The sequence below is a fragment of the Malus sylvestris genome, chromosome 13, assembly GCF_916048215.2.
Source record: "Malus sylvestris chromosome 13, drMalSylv7.2, whole genome shotgun sequence".
Lineage (NCBI taxonomy): Eukaryota > Viridiplantae > Streptophyta > Magnoliopsida > Rosales > Rosaceae > Malus > Malus sylvestris.
The window spans coordinates 9,290,737-9,310,445 of NC_062272.1; positions in this window are offsets into that span (position 1 = coordinate 9,290,737).

Genomic DNA, 19,709 nt, shown 5'->3' on the forward strand with positions numbered 1-19,709 from the left:
AAAATGAGTAAGGGACACTACTGCGATAACCAAGAGTATCGCCATGATAATCCTCGACCTCAGGCAGTCAACACAATGGGTTAAACACGTGTCAGGACAACCCTTACCCCGAGGTATGAGGCATACACACTTTTGAACGCCATATGCGTGGCCATTTACCCCAGCATAGCATACCTGATACCGAAGCCAAAATCGAGGCACCCGGATTACAAGCCCATGAAGAACACGGGCACGTTTTGCTGCTACCACGAGCATAATGGCCATGACGGCGAGAAGTGTATCACCCTTCGTGATCATATTGAAGTTTTGGCACGTGAAGGAAAAATTGATCAATTCCTCCTTCACCCTCCAAGGGGTAACCGTAACCAACGACAGGTGAATGTGATATATTCCATAAGTGGTGGCACACCCATATTTAAATCTTCCAACATGGCCATGAAAAATAGTGAACGAGTTTTAAGGTCTGGCCACCAAGTGTTTCACGTGGAAGACATCAGGGGAGGTAAGTATCAAAAGCCTAATTGGGATCCAATATGCTTCTACCCTGAGGAAGAAAGAGGTATCATCTACCCTCACGACGACCCACTGATTGTGGAAGCTCACATAGCCAACTTTGAAGTACGACGAATCCCGGTAGACACGGAGGCTTCGGTCAATATCATGTTTGCTGAAGCTTTCAGGGCACTTAATGTAGCTGAACACTTGCTCAATCGCTCGATTTCCCCTCTAATAAGCTTCTCCGGTGATATCGTGCAACCTTTGGGGAACATACACTTACTTTTCACCATTGGTACAGGTCCTTACACAGCTACCATTACCACTAACTTCCTGGTGGTTGATTGCCCAACGACATATAATGTCATCTTCGGACGCACATGTATCAATGATCTCAAGGCCATGGTATCCACACATATGTTGTTGATGAAATTTCCAACCCCCTATGGCAATGGTTACATCATAGGAGATTAACTTAGTGCACGATCATGTTACAACACTTCGGTCAAGCAACAACACCTGCCTGTGCCCAAGGAAACCCTTTCTATACATGACTGAGTCATAAAGACTAGCCCAGACGAAGCCAACTTGGATCTTCACGATGCTAACAGTCAACTCGACGATCATCGAGATGACTCTTTCACCCAGCATGCACAACCCACTGAAGAGTTGGAGAAGGTCTATGTCTCAAAAGATTATCCGGATCACATGGTGAAGATTGGCACCTCCTTGTCACCACTCATTCGGTTGGCATTGATCTCATTTTTGCAAGAGAACACTGAGGTATTTGTCTGGTCATACGAGGACATGTTAGGCATTTCTCTCGATATTATCTGTCATCGCTTAAGTATAAGACCAAGCTAGTGAGACAGAAGCGAAGATCTTATGACGTTGAACGGTACGAGGCAATGAAGGCAGAAGTTGAAAAACTCAAAGGTATAGGCTTCGTCCGCGAAGTCAATTATCCAACGTGGGTAGCAAATGTTGTCCTTGTTAAGAAGAATCCGACCAAGGAAAGTTTCATGCTCCAAAAGGTCTTGTGGAGAATGTGTGTCAATTACACCGACCTAAACAAAGGATGCTCGAATGATAACTTTCCTCTTCTTTTCATAGACAGACTTATAGACTCTACGGCAGGGTGTGAACTTCTGAGCTTCATGGATGCTAACTCAGGATACAATCAAATCCTCATGAACCCTCCGGACCAATAACACACAACCTTCACTACTGACACGAGACTATATTGTTATAAAGTCATGCCCTTTGGCCTAAAGAATGCAGGAGCAACTTATCAGAGACTGGTCAATTCAATGTTCGCCGAACAGATTAGGAAGAGCATGGAAGTTTACGTTGATGATATGTTAGTCAAGAGCAAACATGATGACCAACACATCACCAACCTATTTGAAACTTTCACCATTCCGAAGAGGTATCGAATGAGGTTGAACCCCAACAAATGTGCCTTCGGCGTAAGCTCTGGCAAATTCTTAGGCTTCATGATAAGCCAACGAGGCATTGAGGCTAATCCCAAGAAGATCAAAGCTATCCTCGACATGAAGGAACCGGTAACTTCAAAAGACATCCAGAGCCTTACTGGTAAGGTGGCAGCCTTAACTAGGTTCATCTCTAAGGCCACAGACAGATATGCTCCTTTCTTCAAAGCATTTAAGGGAAGTAAGAAGTACATTACATGGACTGATAAATGTGTTGAGGCATTCAAGAACCTCAAAGACTACATGAGTAAAGCCCCTCTGCTTTCCAAACCTGAGGTTGGTGACACTCTCATTATCTATCTGTCGGTATCGGCTTCACCAGTAAGTTCCGTTCTTATTCGAAATGATGGTAATGTCGAACGACCTGTCTACTACACTAGCAAGGCCTTATAAGATGCAGAGACACGATACTTCAACATTTAGAAATTGGCTCTAGCATTGGTCATGCTGCTCGAAAACTTCGCCCTTACTTCCAAGCACACTCCATTATCGTGCTTACCAATCATCCTCTTCAACATATACTCCAAAGTCCTGACACTTCCGGGCGAATGATCAAATGGGTGATAACATTGGGTGAGTTTGACATCTCCTACCAACCAAAGCCAGCTGAAAAGGGCCAAGCAGTGGCAGACTTCATTGCCGACTTCACATATCCTGTTGACATTGTTTCTACGCCTGAAGAAGTGGTATCATTACCCTTGGAAGCTAAAAAAATAGAACCAACAGCCTTAGCATGGAGTCTATATGTTGATGGCTCGTCCAACCAATAGGGTTGTGGAGCAGGAGTAGTCCTTACGACCCTTGACAAAGTGGCGATGGAGTATGCTCTTCGTTTCAAATTCAAGGCGTCGAACAATGAGGCCGAATATGAAGCCTTCCTAGCAGGCTTACGTTTGGCCAAACACCTTGGGGTTAAACGAATTGATATCTTTAATGACTCCCAATTGGTGGTTAACCAGGTCACCAACAACTTTGACGCTAAGGATAGCTCTATGGCAGCATATCTGGCACAAACACAATTATTGCTCCAACACTTCCACTACCATATCACCTAAATTCCTTGAGTGGCAAACAGTCATGCAGATGCTTTGACTCGCCTCGCTTCAGCAGTGGAAGATAAGATTAGGAGAAAAATTTAGGTCGAATTGTTGGCAGCACCAAGCACCATGGCTGCGGAAGTGTGCAACTTACAACAGAGGGATAGTTGGATTACCTCGATTTATAGATTCCTTGCTCATGGCACCCTTCCAAATGACAAAGTCCAAGCTAAGCAGATTCGATACAAGACTACCCGTTACTTGATCATTAATGACCAACTCTACAAACGGGGCTTTAACCTACCATACCTAAGATGCCTTACACCCGCAGAGGCGGAAACTGTCATTTGGGAAATATATGAAGGAGTCTGTGGAGATCATGCTAGATCTCGATCCCTATCACACAAGGCTTTTCGTCAAGGATATTACTGGCCAACACTCCACCAAGATGCCATCAAAATATCCCACTCATGTGATAAGTGTCAAAGCTACACAACTATTCCTGACTCCCTTTCCGAGCTGCTAACTCCTATGATCAGCCCTTGACCATTTGCCCAATGGGGATTTGATTTGATCGGCCCAATGCCTGCAGGGAAGGGCAAGGTTCGCTATGCAATCGTTGCAATTGACTACTTCACAAAGTGGGCCGAAGTAGAACCCTTGGCAACCATTACTGAGGGAAAAATAGAAGACTTTGTATGGAAGAACATCCTTTGCAGATTCGGCATTCCCAATGCAATAGTCACTGACAACGGGCGACAGTTCGACAACGATAAGTTCGGGATGTTCTGCTCTATGTTCAACATCAACTTATGTTGACTCCACAGCTCATCCCCAGTCTAATGGACAAGTTGAAGCCATCAACAAAATAATCAAGCGAACTTTGAAAACTAGCTTAGACAAGGCTAAAGGTTGTTGGCTAGAATTTGTACCCTAAGTTCTTTGGTCATACCGCACTTCGTATCAGACATTAACAGGAGAAACCCCATTCTCACTTGCCTTTGGTACAGAGGTAGTTGTCCCAGTTGAGTTTGAGCAAGCAATGTTCCGAGTCCAGAACTACGTGCAAAGCGAAAATGACAAACAACTTACCCTCAACTTAGATCTAGTCGAGGAACACAGAAATCAGGCTCACTTTAGGAATGTCGTCTACAAGCAGCGCATCTCCAACTACTATGACTCAAGGGTCAAACCTCGTTCTTTCAAAGTGGGGGACTTTCAAAGTGGGGGACTGGGTATTGAAGAAAAGATTACTCTGCGACAGAGTCCCTAGTGAAAGAACACTTAGTCCAAACTGAGATGGACCGTTTGAAGTTGTTGGCATCAATCGCCCTAGCTCCTACAAGCTTAGAAGCTCCGATGGCAAGACCCTTGGCCATCTATGGAACGCTGATCACTTGAAGTACTATTACAAGTAAACTCACATTGTACAAATGTTAAGCTTCAGCTGTTCGGCATCCTATGTAACAAAGAATATTTGACATGAATTCAATAAAGAGGTGATTTAGACAACTCGATCATAATCCTCTTACATTCCTAGCAATGAAACACTCGGGTTCAAAGCTTCAACATGAATGCTTCCAACATAAAACAAAGTCTAAGTATATGTCAACAAGACTATACAAATAAATGAACAGCTTCACAGTATATTCATTCAATCATACATTCCAACACATTCATACATAAGCCAACTGTGCTTTGAAAGGGTTCAACATACTTTATGTCAGTCGACACTTGCTACAATGTGCCTAGACACTTTGCCCTTATTTTCACCAACCAGGTGATGAAATGTGAAGAAGAAACTCATCATCATGCCACCAACCGGGTGATGAAATATATAACCCGTACTCTAGTATCATTTGCCAACTTGTCATTCATGTCACCAACCAGGTGATGAAATGTACAACATGTACTCTCCTTCATGCCACCAATCAGGTGATAAAATGTACAACCCATACTCTAATATCATTTGGCAAATTGCCACTCATGCCACCAACCAGGTGAGGAAGGAACTCATCTTTATGCCACCAACCAGGTGATGAAATGTACAACCCGTACTCTAATATCATTTGGCAACTTGCCATTCATGCCACCAACCAGGTGAAAAAGGAACTCATCCTCGTGCCACCAACCAGGTGATGAAATTTGATGAAAGGTGATGAAGGAAGTCACCTTCGTACCACCAACCAAGTGATGAAAGCAACTCACCATTTATTCCACCTACCAGAAGACGAATGGTACAACTTGTACATGTGAACTCCTAGCATTCACAAATAATCAAAAACCCTCAAGCTTGACAACTCAACTAGGGAAGCACTTATGCCTAACAAGAGCTTCATCAAAGAAGTATAACCACAATTCTCAAAAGCTTCACACACTCTTGATCAAGACAGTGTGAAGCAAAACCAATTTATGGTGCTAACAAGAGCTTCATCAATGAAGGTCAACCACAATTCTCAAAAGCTTCACACACTCTTGATCAAGATAGTGTGAAGTAAAACCAATTTATGGTGTCAACAAGAGCTTCATCAAAGGAGTTCAACCAATTTTCTCAAAAGCTTCACACACTCTTGATCAAGATAATGTGAAGCAAAACCAAGTTATAGTGCCAACAAGAGCTTCATCAATGGAGGGCAACTACAATTCTCAAAAGCTTCACACACTTTTAATCAAGACAGTGTGAAGCAAAACCAATTTATGGTGCTAACAAAAGCTTCATCAAATGAGTTCAACCACAATTCTCAAAAGCTTCACACACTCTTGATCAAGACAGTGTGAAGCAAAACCAATTTATGGTGCCAACGAAAGCTTCATCAAAGGAGTTTAACCACAATTCTCAAAAGCTTCACACACTCTTGATCAAGACAGTGTGAAGCAAAACCAATTTATGGTGCCAACAAGAGCTTCATCAATGGAGGGCAACCACAATTCTCAAAAGTTTCGCACACTCTTGATCAAGACAGTGTGAAGCAAAACCAATTTATGGTGCCAACAAAAGCTTCATCAAAGGAGTTCAACCATAATTCTCAAAAGCTTCACACACTCTTGATCAAGACAATGTGAGGCAAAACCAATTTATGGTACCAACAAGAGCTTCATCAATGGAGGGCAACCACAATTCTCAAAAGCTTCACACTCTTGATCAAGACAATGTGAAACAAAACCAATTTATGGTGCCAACAAAAGCTTCATTAATGGAGGGCAACTACAATTCTCAAACCTTTGAAGCAAATTCAAGATTGTTCGAAGCAAATTCAATTTATATGGTTCATCCAAACATTCGACTACTACAAAGTGTGGCTTGCACACAATCTCTTGCTCAATAGTGTGGAAGCAAAATTTGTATATGTTGTCTCTCCCACATTTTCAAATTTCTAGTTTCCCAAAAAAAAAAAAAGGAAATTCAACAAAGCTTCATAAATGGAGGACAACTACAAATTCTCAAAAGCTTCACACTATCTTGATCAAGATAGTGTGAAGCAAAATCAATTCGTGGTACCCAACAAAGCTTCACCACAACAATTTCACCAACAAAAGTTTCATCAATGGAGGACAACTACAAATTCTCAAAAGCTTTACACTATCTTGATCAAGATAGTGTGAAGCAAAATCAATTCACGGTACCCAACAAAAGCTTCAACTCCAAAGCTTCACCTACAAAAACTTCACCCACAATAGCTTCACTTACAAAAGCTTCACCCATAAAAGCTTCACCAACAAAAGCTTCACCCACAAAAGCTTCAACTCCAAAACTTCACCTACAAAAGCTTCACCCACAATAACTTCACCTACAAAAGCTTCACCAACAAAAGCTTCACCCATAAAAGCTTCACCAACAAAAGCTTCACCCACAAAAGCTTCCCCCACCACAAAAGCTTCACCTACAAAAGCTTCACCTACAAAACTTCAACACAAAAGCTTTACACTATCTTAATCAAGATAGTGTGAAGCAAAATCAATTCATGGTACCCAACAAAACTTCAACCTCAAAGCTTCCCCTACAAAGCTTCACCTATAAAACTTAAAATATATATATATTTTTTTTCTGAAATTCAAAAATTCAAAAATTCAAAAATTCAAAAATTAAAAAAAAAAATCAAAAATTCAAAAAAATTGCTAGGCCTCATTTTTTTTTGGCCTAACAACTTTCATAACAAATATATATGAAGGAGGAGTTTTGGGCTACCACTTAGAAAGGAAAAAGGTGATGTTTTGTTACTTTGGAAACTTGGCTACTAGCAAGACACATCCTTCGTCAACTCTTTTGACTGGAGACTTGGGGAACTGATGTGAAATTTAACTACCACTCAAATTAAACCCTCTTTTTATCAATTGTAGCAATGTATGTAAGTAGGGATCGTTCTAGACCGGGGATTAGGAGGGATTGCAAAATCACTTGGAATTGACTCAAATACGTAAAAACAAGTTTCAAATACTAAACTAGACTCAAAGAATGCAAAACTAAACTTTAAAACACCAAAACAAACCAAAAGACTCAAAACAGCACCAAAACACTCAAAACTGCCTTAAAAACACAATATGGGCAGTTTTGGACACTAAGCACCAAATTGGACGAATTTGGGTTTTAACTTGAATCAAAACACTTAAAAACACAAAGTAAAACACTTACTAACTAATTTGACACTTTAAAACAAAGGGGGATTGGTTTTGGACGAATTTAAAAACAAAACAAACTTTGTAAATTAGAACAGATTGTAAAAACGAATTTGATTTAAATGGGTGAATGGAAGGCTAGCTAAGGGGTTCATCTCCACACATGTTATACTTGCATACAAAACGATTTCCAATTGCTTTTCAATAAACCATGAATTCTCAATGCCCCAAGTTAATTAGGTCCGCTTAAATTAACCCTCAGATTTTCCTAACGTTATTGAATTGGATGATTGCATACGACAACCCAAAATTCCCCACAAGTCCCCTACATGATTGCATAATAGAGATACAAGCAAGAATCATTAAGTTCTATGAAAACCATAAGCATTGACGAAGCAATTGTTACTATGATTGCATGAAACTTATGCCAAGAATTTACTTAACGCGATTGAGATCATCAACCTTTACTACTTGTGAATATAAGTTCATAACGATTAGGTGAAATTTCCTTATATCCTAGCATTCAATTTATGCATGATAATTAAGCGTGCACTCTCAACCAACACACACAAATCAATGTAATTCATATAGATAAGTAAATTGAATTCACAACTTATGAAACGCAATTAGAAGTAATTAAATCATAACGCAAGCATAAACATGTATTTCGAATCCCCCCTAGCCAAGGGGGGGTTTAGTTCCTCATACGCACAAAACAAAGAGAATTGAATTTAAACATTGAAATCAAAGGAAAAGAAACACCTAGAAATTCCAGCGACGCGAACTTGAATTGCACGAATCTTCCGAGCTTCCTTCTCCCCCTCCTTGGTGCAGCAAAGACTTTGGACAGGTTCTTTGGGGTTATGGATGGTGTAGAATGGATGGAGGATGTGTGATGGTGTTTAGGGTTGATGGGTGGTGCGGCTAGGGTTGTTTTTGGGCAGAAAATATGGCATATGGTGGTGGAAGGGTGCGGCAAAGAGCAAGGAATGATTTCTGGCGTGAATTGTGAATTGTGGTGAGTGGTGATCTGATTTAGGGGTTAATAGGAGTATATATAGGCACTTAAAACCCTAGGGTAATCAGATATGGACTTGGATAACCCAAATCCACAAGGAAATAGGTCTAAACAATCAGAAATCCTAAGGGATAAGGAATAGGGGTGCGGCAGGATTTATGGGACATGGATAGGCCTTCTAGAATGCCTTGCAAGGCAAGGAACTAGGGCATCTAGAAGCTAGGGTGCGGCACCAATGTAGGGATTAGGGATAGGGCTTCTAGAAAGCCCCAAAACTGATAGGAAATGTAGAAACTCACGGCAAGGAGGGGAATTCTTCTAGAAACTTCTCATTTGTGTCCTACAACACTTAGGAGTCCTTCTAGCATTAGAAAAACATGTCTCAATCCTCCATTGACTTGGAATTCTTCTCCTTCTTCATCTTGGATTCCTTTTCCTTCTTGGACTTGGAAAACTTCTTTGTTGCTGAAACTTGATGCCATTTGGATTTAACTTTCCTACTTCGAGTAGGAAACCTTGTTTGAGTAGGAATCTTCATCTTCAAGGAATCCTAATTCAACTAGGAAACCCATTTTGACTAGGAATCCTAATTCAACTAGGATTCCATCTTCACTTAGGCGCTTTCCTACTTCGACTAGGAAACCTTGTTCAAGTAGGAAACATCATCTTCAAATCTTCAATTTCGTCCATCCTCTTGGCTCCAAGCATATGACATCCATTCCAAGCTCAACTTTGCTCCAAAAGGCTCCAAAATGCATCCTTTTTCATATTTTGCCCTTAGAACCTGAAAACACATAAAACTAGCTTAAAAGACTACTTTACTAAGCAAAAACACTATAAATGTACAAGAACAAGCTAAACTAAGGCACATAAATATGCTCCTATCAAATTCCCCCACACTTAGCTTTTGCTAGTCATCGAGCAAAACAAAACGAAACAAAAGAACAAAACGAAATAAAACAAGTAAAACAACCTAAACCTTCCAACAATCGCCTCAGGGATTTCCAATGCACATGACATGTTAAAAATCATCATTCCCACAGATTTTAGCCATCTTTACACTTAAGCCCATACTTAATCATAGTCACTACTTACTAGTTCACATTTAACCAATTAAAATAATGTTTTGAATGTGGTAACATGCCTTAGAGAATCCCTCAATTCCTTACTAGATATGCACTCTATTTTCACTCAGATTTTCTAACTACACACCCTACACTAGTTATATGTGAGAAGATTGATGTAAAAATAAAAACGAATGCTCACATATATGTATAACAAAGAAAGCAATTTTCGGAGTTAATAAACATGTTTATCAATATGATCTCATGAATGGAATGCTACTACTTAGATGCGAGAACCAATGACACCATATGCTCAAACCAATTTCAAACTCCACAAATTGAAATACACAACACTCAAGATTAAAGTCAAGGGTTGTAACGGGGCTTAAGGTATTGGCTAACAAAAACGGATATGGAAAACAAACGTTCTTTAAAACAATAGTAAGCAAAGTATGGAAATCGAAACTTAGAATTCACTTTAGCATGCCGAAATCAAATTCAAAACAGAAGGGAAGACTCAAACAATCAATTAGGGCCGAATGCAACTCTTTGGACCCTTTCTTCAACAAACAACACTTTGGAACTCTTTTTCACATGCATTTCAACTATTTTGCATGTTTTTCACAATTTTTCTTTTTTTCTTTCTATTTTTCATGAATTTTTTTCTTTCTTTTCTCATTTTTTTCTCTTCTTTGCCGTGCCTCATTCAAGACTTTGGCACATCCCTATATCACTAATCCTTCCCCCACACTTGTTTCCCGCACACATTGATCAAAAGGAATTCATCTTGCGTTATGCTTTACTACATTTTAAGAACAAGGGTGTGGATGGTCCTAATCTAGGCTAGGTGAGGATAATGTGGTTAACAAGGGAAATAGGCTAAACGAGGCTCAACGGGGTTAACACCTACAAAACATAATGGAATAGGGATATACGGCTTTTGGGCTATGGTGGACACTACACAACTTAATCTTGAATATGTGTTATGCAAATCAATGACATGTTTTGAATGAAATGGGCATGAGTTCTAGTGTTTGGTTCTAAGTGATGAAACGCCTTCTAAGTAGCAACCAAGCAAAGAATAATGAGATCATGCAACGACTTTAGAAAACCAAGAATGCACAGATTTTAACTCTCCAAATGAACGTTTAGGCTCAAGTCTCACAAGGTTGTAGCGTTAGTTTGAGTTACTTCCTTCAAGCATGTTACAAAAACTAATTTTTTTTCTTTATGATTACATGTGAATTCATAAGTTATAACCACAACCAAGCATACACAAAGAGTAAATCAAACTTTCATCCATGTTTATAACTCTCTTTAACAGTCATGCAATTACAAACCGAATCCTCATCATTGTGTTGGAAGGTACCCTAAGACACAAACAAACACACAAAAACGACTCTTTTTGGGTTTTTAAAACAAATTTTTCAAATTTTTATGGGATTTTCGGATTTTTGACTCAAAACACATTAAAACACACCAAAACAGCTTTAAAAGGCTTAAAAACAGCAAGAAACAACATTTGAAATTATGGGTGACAAAACCCTACGAATTTGCATCAAAACACTTTGGTTACCCCCCCACACTTAAATCAAACATTGTCCTCAATGTTTCAAGCATAGACTCACACAAATAACAAACAAACAAACAAAACAACATCTAAACAACCTAACATAGCAGAAACGAAATTAACAACAAAGAGAAGAGTGTAGGAACGCAAATCTGGAATTGGAGTGCTCTCTATGTCCTCCTTTGTTAAATGCATGGGTTGCCTCCCAAGTAGCGCTTGCTTTAACGTCGTACAGCCGGACGAAGACCTCATTCACTCCTTACTAGGGCCCACGGCATCCAAGGGTAAGTCATCCACGGTATGCTCCACAAAGGTGTCATAATAGGGCTTCAGACGATGCCCGTTCACCTTGAATTCCTGTCCTGTTTTCAAGCTTTGGATTTGGACTGCACCATGAACAAAAACATTAGTAATAACAAACGATCCAATCCACTTAGAACGTAACTTACCAGGAAACAAACGTAAACGGGAATTGAACAATAGCACTTTCTGCCCAATTGAGAATGATTTCCCACGGATCATGTTGTCATGGAAAGCTTTGGTCTTTTGCTTGTAAATGCTTGCATTATCGTATGCCTCGTGCCGTATCTCATCAAGCTCATTCAATTGCAATCTCCTTTGACTTCCCGCTTCATCGAGGTTCATGTTAAACTTCTTGATGGCCCAAAGTGCTTTGTGCTCCAATTCAACGGGAAGATGGCACGCCTTGCCATAGACAAGTCGGAAGGGGGACATCCCAATGGGGGTTTTGTACGCCGTACGATATGCCCAAAGTGCATCATCTAACCGTAAGCTCCAATCCTTCCCTGTTGGCCTAACGGTCTTCTCAAGTATTTGCTTGATCTCTCGGTTGGAAACCTCGGCTTGGCCATTCGTTTGAGGATGGTAAGGTGTAGAAACCTTATGGGTGACACTGTATTTCCTCAATAACACTTCAATGGTCCGATTGCAAAAGTGTGACCCTCCATCACTAATGATCACCCGTGGCATTCCGAACCTTGCAAAAATGTTAGTTCTAATAAAATCTGCAACCACTTTAGAATCATTAGTCCGGGTGGCCTTGGCTTCCACCCATTTCGACACATAATCAACCGCAAGCAAAATATACATGAAACCATACGAGGAAGGGAAGGGACCCATAAAATCAATACCCCAAACATAAAAAATTTCAACATGTAGGATAGAAACCTGCGGCATTTGGTCCCTTGCACTAATTCCACCCATTCGTTGGCATTTATCACATGTTAAGCAGAAAGTTTTAGCATCTTTAAAAATACTAGGCCAATAGAATCCACATTGTAACACTTTGAGGGCTGTGCGTTGTGTGCCAAAGTGCCATCCACATGCATATGTGTGACAAAAACTCAAAATTGAATGACATTCAGAATCGTGCACACAACGACGTATAATTTGATCGGGGCAAAATTTCCATAAGTACGGATCATCCCACACATAAAACCGTGCATCATGCCTAAGTTTATCACGTTGGTGCCTAGTGAACTCACTTGGAATACGTTTTGACACCAAAAAATTAACAATGTCGGCATACCAAGGTGCACTAACCTTAATGGACAGCAATTGTTCATCGGGGAATGTCTCCAAAATCGGCAAAGACTCCTCATTATGCACCATTCGGCTTAGGTGGTCAGCCACCACGTTTTCACTTCCCTTCTTGTCCCGAATCTCTATGTCGAACTCTTGAAGTAGCAACATCCATCGAATTAGCCGTGGCTTGGCCTCCTTTTTAGTGAGCAAGTACTTCAGAGCTGCATGATCAGTGAAAACAATTACTTTAGTACCAATTAGATATGATCGAAATTTATCTAAAGCAAAGACAACGGCAAAGAGTTCTTTTTCCGTAGTGGAGTAGTTCAATTGTGCATCGTTCAACGTCCGTGAGGCGTAGTAGATGACATGCGGCTTTTTGTCCTTCCTTTGTCCCAAAACAGCTCCTAACGTGTAATCGGATGCATCGCACATAAGCTCGAAAGGTAAGCTCCAATCCAGTGGCACAATGATGGGTGCCGTGGTCAACAACTCCTTGAGTTGGTTGAATGATGCCGTGCACTCCTTGGTGAATTCAAACGCCACGTCTTTTTGTAGGAGACGGCAAAGAGGCTGTGCAACCTTCGAGAAATCCTTGATAAACCTACGATAGAATCCTGCATGGCCAAGAAAAGAACGAACCTCTCTAACCGAAGTTAGAGAGGGTAAGTGACGTACAAGATCTATTTTCGACTTATCAACCTCAATACCATTTTCAGAGACTATATGACCTAAAACTATGCCTTGTTTAACCATGAAATGGCATTTTTCCCAATTAAGAACAAGGTTAGTTTCAACGCAACGTTTTAAGATTAAACTAAGATTATGCAAGCAACCGTCAAAAGAATCACCAAATACACTAAATCATCCATAAACACTTCAATGATTTTCTCAACATAATCAGAGAATATGCTCATCATACATCTTTGAAATGTAGCCGGTGCATTACATAAACCAAAAGGCATGCGACGATATGCAAAAGTACCGAAGGGGCATGTAAAAGTGGTTTTTTCTTGATCTTCGGGTGTTATGACAATTTGATTATAACCAGAATAACCATCAAGAAAACAATAGAAAGCATACCCGGCTAATCTCTCAAGCATTTGGTCGATGAACGGCAATGGGAAGTGATCCTTCCTTGTTGCGGCGTTTAGCTTCCTATAATCGATGCACACCCTCCAATCGGTTTGAATGCGTTGAGGAACAAGTTCATTCTCGGCATTTGCAACCACAGTCACTCCAGATTTCTTCGGAACGCATTGAACGGGTGAGACCCACTTGCTATCCGAGATTGGATAGATTACGCCACAATCCAACAGCTTGATTACCTCCTTCTTCACAACTTCCATCATCGGAGGGTTGAGACGGCGTTGAGCCTCTCGGGATGTTTTGGACCCCTCCTCTAGAAGTATGCGATGCATGCATGTAGTAGGGCTAATTCCCTTGATGTCGGCCAATGTCCATCCAATTGCCGTTTTGTACTCCTTAAGCACTCGCACCAATTTGCTCTCTTCTTGTGCCGTGAGTGAGGATGAAATAATGACGGGCAACGTGTCATTCTCGCCCAAGAAAATGTACTTCAAATGACTAGGTAATGGCTTAAGTTCAAGTGTAGGTGGCTGTACCACTGAGGGAAGCATTTTATTAGCCGAAACTGAACTTAAAATAAGGTCCGAATACTTACCCGATTGTGATGGCAATGACTCAAGGGCAGCCACCATCTCAAACACTTCTTCACTAGGGAGCACGGCAATGGACTCCAATTGCATGCCGTGGGCTTCCTTGGGGTTTGATTCCATGTCCTTCAACGTCTTTCCTTGTGCAATGGCCAAATCAAGTGCGTCATCCTTCAAATTGTCCAAATGGTCCTGCGACAAAGCATCAATTACATCAATAGCAAAACATGAATGGTTTTCATTAGGAAACTTCATAGAATCAGAGAGATTGAAATTAATAACTTCCCCATCAAATTCCATCGTCAGAGTGCCATTATAGATGTCAATCTTCGTCTTAGCAGTCTTCATGAATGGCCTTCCAAGGAGGATGGGTAATGAAGGGGCATGGTCCGATTCATCCATCTCAAGTACGTAGAAGTCCGCCGGGAAGATCAAATGATTAACCTGCACTAACACATCTTCCAAAACTCCCTTTGGATATGCGTTAGATCTATCGGCTAATTGTATGATTACACCATCATTTTTCAACGCTCCTAGGTTCATAGATGCATAAATTGAATATGGCATGACATTTATAGATGCACCTAGGTCTAACATGGCATATTCAAACCTAGAATTACCAATAACACACGGAATTGTAAAACTACCCGGATCTTTGCATTTTGGGGGCAGCTTGCGTTGTAAGATGGCTGAGACGTTTTCACTTACTTTGACCACCTCCTTGGTCAAAATCCTCCTCCTATTGGTGCAAAGTTCCTTCAAGAACTTGGCGTACCTTGGGACTTGCTTGATTGCATCCAAAAGGGGGATATTGACTTGAACTTTCCGAAACGTCTCCAAAATGTCTTTTTCCGCTTCTTCTTTCTTTGTTTGCTTAAACCTACTAGGAAAAGGAACATTTGCAGGGAAATCATTAGTAGAAACTGAACTTGACACGTTTTTACCTTTATTGGATGAATTGGACGAATTGGGATCACTTGGAACTTGCGGCACATTTGGTTCCACCTTGGCCGTGAGTGGCCTTTGTTCCTCCTCTTCAATTCTCAACTCTTCCTCCTCGTTGGAACGTGGCTTGGATGGGTTGACGTTAGATCCGACTTGCTTTCCACTTCGCAAATGCATAGCTTTTGCAGATTCAAATCCACCTTTCGGATTGACCACCGTTGAGCTAGGCAACCTTCCTTGCTCACGAAATTGCCCCATGAACTCGGCAATTTGTCCCACTTGCTTCTCCAAGTTGTCCACCCTCTTGTCTTGGATTTGCCTCTCTTTGTTTTGAGTTTGGACTTCCTGCGTCAAAGTAGTAAGTAATTGAAAAATCTTATCATTATCACTTGAATTACCTACATTGCTTTGGGCAGGTTGTGCTTGGACTTGTGGTGGTGCCAACGGCTTTTGATAGAACCCCGGGGGTTGTTGCCTAAATCCGCCTTGTTGTTGGCCTTGTTAGGGGTCTCGCCATTTGAAATTCGGATGATCACGCCAACCGGGATTGTAAGTATTGGAAAACGGATCACCACGTGATTGATATTGGTTGCCATATCCCACGGCATTGAGTGTTTCCCATCCTCCATTCTCGATTAATTGTGGGCACTTGTCCGTAGGGTGTCCTTGCGTGGAGCATACGCCACAAGAAGCTACGGTTTTGACTTTTGGACCTTCCACCACCTGAGAAAGCAACGTAGTAAGGTTAGCCATTTGATTTTGAAGTTCAGTTATGGCACTTACCTCATTGACTTGTTGTTGTCGTGGCATGCTCCTTTGTCCAACACCTTCGTATTGTTGAGCGTTCAACGCTCGATTAGCAATCAACATCTTTGCAGCTGTAGGGGTCTTATCCACCAATGCTCCTCCCGCCGAGGCATCTAGCATTTGACGTTCAATTGGTAGAAGTCCCTCGTAGAAGTATTGTAGAAGTAGTTCTTCCTTCATTTGATGCTGTGGACATGAAGCAACAAGAGATTTAAAGCGTTCATAATAAGTAGGAAAGGATTCACCTTCATCTTGTTGAATGCCACTTATCCTTTTACGTAGGAGGATGACTCGAGAAGTTGGGAAAAACTTCTCCAAGAAAGCTCGTTTCATGCTCTCCCATGATGTGACAGTTTCGGGAGCCAATTCGTACAACCAATCTTTCGCCTTCTCTAGGAGAGAAAAGGGAAAGGCCTTCATCTTCAAGATGCTCTCATCCACGTTCACTGGAGTCATGCTTGAGCAAACGACTTCAAACTCCTTCAAGTGCTTGTTCGGATCTTCCATGGACAGCCCATGGTACTTCGGAATGTGATGTAACAAGCTTGACTTCAATTCGAACTCGGCAGTTTTGTCCGGAGCCGCCCTAGGGTATTGGATACATAGAGGTGCGGTATTATCCAATCCCGAAGCGGAAAGCTCCTTGATCATTCGGTTGTCCGCTGCCATGACTTCCACTTCCTCTTCAAATACAGAAACGGACTCGGAACTTGCACTTGATTCACTAGGTTCCGGGTTCTTCCTCTTTCGTCTCAACTCACGCTCAAAATCGTCGTCAAAGTTTAAAATATGTTCGTGAATCGGATTAGAACTCCGAGTCATAAACAAGTACCTAAAACAAGAAACAAAACAACATAAGAATCTGATCTAATAAGAAAAAAACGAAAATAACAATTCAAGGGATTAGCAAAGTTGCTAATCCCCAGCAACGGCGCCAAAATTTGATGTGAAATTTAACTAGCACTCAAATTAAACCCTCTTTTTATCAATTGTAGCAATGTATGTAAGTAGGGATCGTTCTAGACCGGGGATTAGGAGGGATTGCAAAATCACTTGGAATTGACTCAAATACGTAAAAACAAGTTTCAAATACTAAACTAGACTCAAAGAATGCAAAACTAAACTTTAAAACACCAAAACAAACCAAAAGACTCAAAACAGCACCAAAACACTCAAAACTGCCTTAAAAACACAATCTGGGCAGTTTTGGACACTAAGCACCAAATTGGACGAATTTGGGTTTTAACTTGAATCAAAACACTTAAAAACACAAAGTAAAACACTTACTAACTAATTTGACACTTTAAAACAAAGGGGGATTGGTTTTGGACGAATTTAAAAACAAAACAAACTTTGTAAATTAGAACAGATTGTAAAAACGAATTTGATTTAAATGGGTGAATGGAAGGCTAGCTAAGGGGTTCATCTCCACACATGTTATACTTGCATACAAAACGATTTCCAATTGCTTTTCAATAAACCATGAATTCTCAATGCCCCAAGTTAATTAGGTCCGCTTAAATTAACCCTCAGATTTTCCTAACGTTATTGAATTGGATGATTGCATACGACAACCCAAACATTCCCCACAAGTCCCCTACATGATTGCATAATAGAGATACAAGCAAGAATCATTAAGTTCTATGAAAACCATAAGCATTGACGAAGCAATTGTTACTATGATTGCATGAAACTTATGCCAAGAATTTACTTAACGCGATTGAGATCATCAACCTTTACTACTTGTGAATATAAGTCCATAACGATTAGGTGAAATTTCCTTATATCCTAGCATTCAATTTATGCATGATAATTAAGCGTGCACTCTCAACCAACACACACAAATCAATGTAATTCATATAGATAAGTAAATTGAATTCACAACTTATGAAACGCAATTAGAAGTAATCAAATCATAACGCAAGCATAAACATGTATTTCGAATCCCCCCTAGCCAAGGGGGGGTTTAGTTCCTCATACGCACAAAACAAAGAGAATTGAATTTAAACATTGAAATCAAAGGAAAAGAAACACCTAGAAATTCCAGCAACGCGAACTTGAATTGCACGAATCTTCCGAGCTTCCTTCTCCCCCTCCTTGGTGTGGCAAAGACTTTGGACAGGTTCTTTGGGGTTATGGATGGTGTAGAATGGATGGAGGATGTGTGATGGTGTTTAGGGTTGATGGGTGGTGCGGCTAGGGTTGTTTTTGGGCAGAAAATATGGCATATGATGGTGGAAGGGTGCGGCAAAGAGCAAGGAATGATTTCTGGCGTGAATTGTGAATTGTGGTGAGTGGTGATCTGATTTAGGGGTTAATAGGAGTATATATAGGCACTTAAAACCCTAGGGTAATCAGATATGGACTTGGATAACCCAAATCCACAAGGAAATAGGTCTAAACAATCAGAAATCCTAAGGGATAAGGAATAGGGGTGCGGCAGGATTTATGGGACATGGATAGGCCTTCTAGAATGCCTTGCAAGGCAAGGAACTAGGGCATCTAGAAGCTAGGGTGCGGCACCAATGTAGGGATTAGGGATAGGGCTTCTAGAAAGCCCCAAAACTGATAGGAAATGTAGAAACTCACGGCAAGGAGGGGAATTCTTCTAGAAACTTCTCATTTGTGTCCTACAACACTTAGGAGTCCTTCTAGCATTAGAAAAACATGTCTTAATCCTCCCTTGACTTGGAATTCTTCTCCTTCTTCATCTTGGATTCCTTTTCCTTCTTGGACTTGGAAAACTTCTTTGTTGCTGAAACTTGATGCTATTTGGATTTAACTTTCCTACTTCGAGTAGGAAACCTTGTTTGAGTAGGAATCTTCATCTTCAAGGAATCCTAATTCAACTAGGAAACCCATTTTGACTAGGAATCCTAATTCAACTAGGATTCCATCTTCACTTAGGCGCTTTCCTACTTCGACTAGAAAACCTTGTTCAAGTAGGAAACATCATCTTCAAATCTTCAATTTCGTCCATCCTCTTGGCTCCAAGCATATGACATCCATTCCAAGCTCAACTTTGCTCCAAAAGGCTCCAAAATGCATCCTTTTTCATATTTTGCCCTTAGAACCTGAAAGCACATAAAACTAGCTTAAAATACTACTTTACTAAGCAAAAACACTATAAATGTACAAGAACAAGCTAAACTAAGGCGCATAAATATGCTCCTATCAGGAACTCCTACCATATGCTACTGCACCTTGATACTCGGAAGTCTCACGACCACTCAGTGACTTGGATTTTTTCAAGTCTCTAACCGAGAAGTTTTCCTCACTCAGGAAATTAAGGGAGCACTACCTCAACCTACATGCTTCACTCACAAAGCTTCAACATACAAGCTTCAACAAAAGGAAAAATTCAAAGAACTTAGTGAAGAAGACCTTGGTGTATTTAATACAATACGTTGAAATGAAGCAAAACTTGTTTATTGATATCTCTGAT